Source organism: Salvelinus alpinus, chromosome 4 (genome assembly GCF_045679555.1).
Source record: "Salvelinus alpinus chromosome 4, SLU_Salpinus.1, whole genome shotgun sequence".
NCBI lineage: Eukaryota > Metazoa > Chordata > Actinopteri > Salmoniformes > Salmonidae > Salvelinus > Salvelinus alpinus.
Window position 1 is genome coordinate 69,545,101 of NC_092089.1, and position 6,000 is coordinate 69,551,100.

Below are 6,000 nucleotides of genomic sequence, written 5' to 3' on the forward strand. Positions count from 1 at the left end.
ACACAGGTGGCTGCCTATGTCTTCCGTAAACAAGCGCTGTTCAGTGACGACCCGTTTAGTGCAGGTGGGACATTCAGTGCAGGTGGGGCATTTAGCAAAAATAAATAAATACAAAATAAAAATACATTCTTTGGTGGGGGGCTTGCCTGTTTTGCTTGTTATTTTGGCATTAACACGTGTCACATATCAGTTTGCAAACAATGTAAAAAAAAATATATACACTGCTCAAAAAAATAAAGGGAACACTTAAACAACACAATGTAACTCCAAGTCAATCACACTTCTGTGAAATCAAACTGTCCACTTAGGAAGCAACACTGATTGACAATACATTTCACATGCTGTTGTGCAAATGGAATAGACAAAAGGTGGAAATTATAGGCAATTAGCAAGACACCCCCAATAAAGGAGTGGTTCTGCAGGTGGTGACCACAGACCACTTCTCAGTTCCTATGCTTCCTGGCTGATGTTTTGGTCACTTTTGAATGCTGGCGGTGCTTTCACTCTAGTGGTAGCATGAGACGGAGTCTACAACCCACACAAGTGGCTCAGGTAGTGCAGCTCATCCAGGATGGCACATCAATGCGAGCTGTGGCAAGAAGGTTTGCTGTGTCTGTCAGCGTAGTGTCCAGAGCATGGAGGCGCTACCAGGAGAAAGGCCAGTACATCAGGAGACGTGGAGGAGGCCGTAGGAGGGCAACAACCCAGCAGCAGGACCGCTACCTCCGCCTTTGTGCAAGGAGGAGCACTGCCAGAGCCCTGCAAAATGACCTCCAGCAGGCCACAAATGTGCATGTGTCTGCATATGGTCTCACAAGGGGTCTGAGGATCTCATCTCATGTCCAACTGTGTCATCAGGAGGGTTCAGGCAATTGTGAATTGTGAGTCCATTTCGAATCCCACCGTACCTTCTCCACTATGCAATCTGGTTTCCGAGCTAGTCATGGGTGCACCTCAGCCACACTCAAGGTCCTAAACGATATCATAACCGCCATCGATAAAAGACAGTACTGTGCAGCCGTCTTCATCGACCTGGCCAACGCTTTTGACTCTGTCAATCACCGCATTCTTATCGGCAGACTCCATAGCCTTGGTTTCTCAAATAACTTCCTCGCCTGGTTCACCAAGTACTTCTCAGATAGAGTTCAGTGTGTCAAATCGGAGGGCCTGTTGTCTGGACCTCTGGCAGTCTCTATGGGGGTGCCACAGGGTTCAATTCTCGGGCCGACTCTTTTCTCTGTATATATCAATGATGTCGCTCTTGCTGCTGGTGATTCTCAGATCCACCTCTACGCAGACGACACCATTCTGTATACTTCTGGCCCTTCTTTGGACACTGTGTTAACAAACCTCCAAACTAGCTTCAATGCCATACAACTCTCCTTCCGTGGCCTCCAATTGCTTTTAAATGCTAGTAAAACGAAATGCATGCTCTTCAACCGATTGCTGCCCGCACCCGCCGCCCGCCTAGCATCACTACTCTGGACAGTTCTGACTTAGAATATGTGGACAACTACAAATACCTAGGTGTCTGGTTAGACTGTAAACTCTCCTTCCAGACTCACATTAACCTCTCTTAGGGGCAGTATTTTCACGTCCGGATGAAAAGCGTGCCCAAAGTAAACTGCCTGTTACTCAGGCCCAGAAGCTGGATATGCATATAATAGAAAGATAGAAAACACTCTAAAGTTTCTAAAACTGTTAAAATGATGTCTGTGAGTATAACAGAACTGATACGGCAGGCGAAACCCCGAGGACAAACCATCACAAAAAGAAAAATTTGCCTACCACTGTTTTCAATGGCTGTCACTTTTATTATAAGTTCCTAGAGCTTCCACTAGATGTCAACAGTCTTTAGAAAGAGTTTCATGCTGGTTTTTGTCTGTAGTGTTTCCAAGCGCGTGGAAGAGAGCGTGTTCTTTGGTATTTTTCTCCAGGAAAGACAATAACGATTCTCCGTCTTAAATTTGATATTTACGTATTAGGGTACCTAAGGTTTGATTATAAACATTGTTTGACTTGTTTGGAAAAGTTTATTAGTAACGTTTGGGATTCATTTTGTATGCATTTTGATGGAGGGAAACTGGGTGGATTATTGACTGAAGCGCGCCAGGTAAACTGAGTTTTTATGGATATAAAGAAGGACATTATCGAACAAAAGGACCATTTGTGATGTATCTGGGACCTTTTGGAGTGCCAACAGAAGAAGATCATCAAAGGTAAGGCATTTATTATATCGCTATTTCTGACTTTCGTGGCGCACCTGCCTGGTTGAAATATGTTTTTCATGCTTTTGTATGCGGGGCGCTGTCCTCAGATAATCGCATGGTGTGCTTTCGCCGTAAAGCCTTTTTGAAATCTGACACAGCAGCTGCATTAACAAGAGGTTAAGCTTTATTTTGATGTATTACACTTGTGTTTTTAAGAAAGTAAAATATTTATAATTCTGTAGTTTGAATTTCGCGCTCTGCATTTTCACCGGATGTTGGCCAGGTGGGACGCTACCGTCCCACCTGCCCGTAAGAAGTTTAAGCATCTCCAATCCAAAATTAAATCTAGAATTGACGTCCTATTTCGCAACAAAGCCTCCTTCACTCATGCTGCCGAACACCCTCGAAATCTGACTATCCTACCGATCCTTGACTTCGGGGATATCATTTACAAAATAGCCTCCAACACTCATCTCAGCAAATTGGATGTAGTCTATCACAGTGGCATCCATTTTGTCACCAGAGCCCCATATACTACCCACCACTGCGACCTGTATGCTCTCGTTGGCTGCCCTCCCTACATATTCGTCGACAAACCCACTGGCTCCACGTCATCTATAAGTCTTTGCTAGGTAAAGCCCGCCTTATCTCAGCTCACTGGTAACCATAGCAGCACCCACCCGTAGCACACGCTCCAGCAGGTATATTTCACTGGTCATCCCCAAAGCCAACACCTCCTTTGGCCACCTTTCCTTCCAGTTCTCTGCTGCCAATGACTGGAACGAATTGAAAAAATCCCTGAAGCTGGAGACCCATATCTCCCTCCCTAACTTTAAGCACCAGCTGTCAGAGCAGCTTACCGATCACTGTACCTGTACACAGCCCATCTGTAAATAGCACACCCAACTACCTCATCCCCATATATATTTTTTTTTTGTTGCTCTCTTGCACCCCAGTATCTCGACTTGCACATCTATCACGCCAGTGTTAATGCTAAATTTGAATTATTTCACCACTATGGCCTATTTATTGCCATGTGTAACTGTTGTTGTCTCACTGCTTTGCTTTATCTTGGCCAGGTTTGCAGTTGTAAATGAGAACTTGTTCTCAACTGGCCTACCTGGTTAAATAAAGGTGAAATAAAAAAATAAAAAATAAATAGTATCTAATGTATTAACATGCAAAAATTTGTAACACTCATTCAATACTCTCAGACACAACTAGACCTTCATAAACGTTTTTATTTTATTGCAAAACGTTACAGTAACTGGTTTAAAGTTGTACTTTATTTGAAGAGCGCAGCCTTTTATGTCGCTAAATAAAATCATACCTTTTTGCAATCGATTATTCTGTGTTCAATACAATTCTACTAGGCGCTAATGATGGGCATTCCGGCCCTTTTCAGTGAGCCGGCTCGTTCGGCTCAGCAAAAAGAGCCGGCTCTTCTGGCTTCCAAACGGCTCTTTTAAAAAATATATGTTTTGTCTTTTTTCAAGTCAGAAAGTTTGCGTTAGTTTGACTATGATTGGTGTTAAAACAATTCTAATTAAATTATTAAATGAAATCATGCTCTACCTTAACCACAATGTATTTAAAAATGCATTGGTTTGTTATGAAAAAGAAAGCTATTAAACATTTGCATTTAAAGTACTTTTGAGTGTATATATATTTTGAATGTATATAAACAAAGTGAATATAAATCTAACCATTCAAAACAAATACAATATGAACAGCATAATAGAATATTGCACCATATCAAAGAAAAATAAATAACGTGCAACACGGCAGCATCCCACAAATTGAAATGTAAAAAAGGATGCTATTACACATGTGCATTTAAAGTATAACTTTAATGTATATAAACAAAGTGCATATAAATCTAACAATTCAAAACAAATACAATCTGAAAAACATAATAGAATATTGTACCATAAAGAAAAATAAATAAACTACAGCACCCCACTTAAAACATTAAACTAGTCCCTCTTTTCTCTCTTCATTATTGCCATGTTATAACCAGCAGCACACAGCAATGCTGACCATATTTTGCTTTTATGAGAGATTTGCATTCAGATATGCAAGCTGCCTCACTTTTAAGGGGCTGATGCGGTTTCTTCTCCCAGTAATTATTGGTCCCGTTTTCGAGAAGACCCTCTGAGGGAACAGATTTGGCCACAATGCAGTCTCCCTGTCATGACTTTAGTAAGCCGTGGGTAGACAGAGGCCTTGTTCTTCCACCAGCTCAGAGGATCTGCAGATCTTTGGAGGGGCTCCTCCAAATAGGATCGGACCTCCATTATGGCATCCGCTGAGGGATTCCTTCGTGCTGCATCCCCAGTTGCTCTCTCGTCAAACAGCATACGTTTGTGGCACTACTGCTGGTGCTTCTGCTCCATCTGATCCCTCTTCTTCCTGTTTCCCTGGTGCCTGAGCCAGTGGACGGCCCCTCCCTGCTGCGGTGGTTATTCTTTGAAGTGCCTCATCAATCGCTCTGGCATCACTGAAGGCTAACTTCTTAAACCTGGGGTCAAGTGCAGCAGTTTCTGATAGCACGTGATTATATTTATATTTCATTCTGTGGAACTTTCTGTCCATTGATGAACATATGGTGTCCAGCAACTCTGTCACATGTCCAGTGGTTACATTTGCTTCTCTCTGGCGGCTGGCTGTGATTCGATGCAGACCCTTACACAGGAGTATCGTTTGAGCCTGTCACATAGCTGAAAAGAGAGAACAGTAACTTATTAGTTCAGGTTTATGTTTGTCTACTGATACTACATTCTCATCTACATATATAATACTGGATTAAATGATGTACAGTAAGTAGTTATTACCTCTCTCCACTGACCTCCACAGTGACCTGCTCAAAGGGTTCCAGGACTCTGCACAGCTCCTCCACCATCTCCCATTCCTCTTGGGTCAGAGCTTCAACAGGTGCATTGACAATGGCCAGGATAGAGATGATGGCATCCTTTGACTCAAGAAACCACTTCAACATATAAAATGTTCAATTCCACCTTGTAGTGCAGTCTTGTTCAGGCCTCAGCTCAAGCATCCCCATCTGGCTTTGTGTAGACTTTAGTTTTTCAGCACCTACTGTGGTCCTGTGGAAGTACTCCACAGCTGCTTTCACTTTGTCCACAGTAGGCTTCACCTTCAGAGCATCTCTTACAATCAGGTGGATAGTGTGGGCAAGACATGGATGATGGGTCCATTTTAAAATGTTCATGGCTTTGGTTATGTTAGCTGCATTGTCTCTAACACAACATACCACTTTTACATATACTTGCCATGCTCTGGCCACTCAACAGTTCCTCTGCCAAGTTCTCTGGTGTGTCTGTCTCTGAACTCAAAGCAGTCCAGAAGACAGCTAGACATCAAAATCTTCAATGAAGTGACATGTAACAGACACGTAAGAAGTGGTTACCCTTGCTGTCCAGCAGTCAGTGGTAAGGCAAACTGCAGTAGCTTTTTGGACTCTTTCCCGCATTGAAACCTGTGTGCTCTCGTACAGTTGTGGAATAAGTGATTTTGAGATGGTTTTCCTGCTTGGAATTGTGTACATTGGATTTAGACTATTGCTATAATTTCTAAAACCTCTGTCCTCCACGATCGAAAATGGCTGGAAATCGGTGGCAATCGTTTTAGCCAATAAATTAGTTTATTCTATAAATGTAAATATTTTGATTATTCATATCTTAATTGTTTTATATTTTTATGAATAGATTCGGCTCTTCTGATATGCGACCCGGCTCCCAACGTTCACCTACAAGAGCCGGCTCTTAGAGCC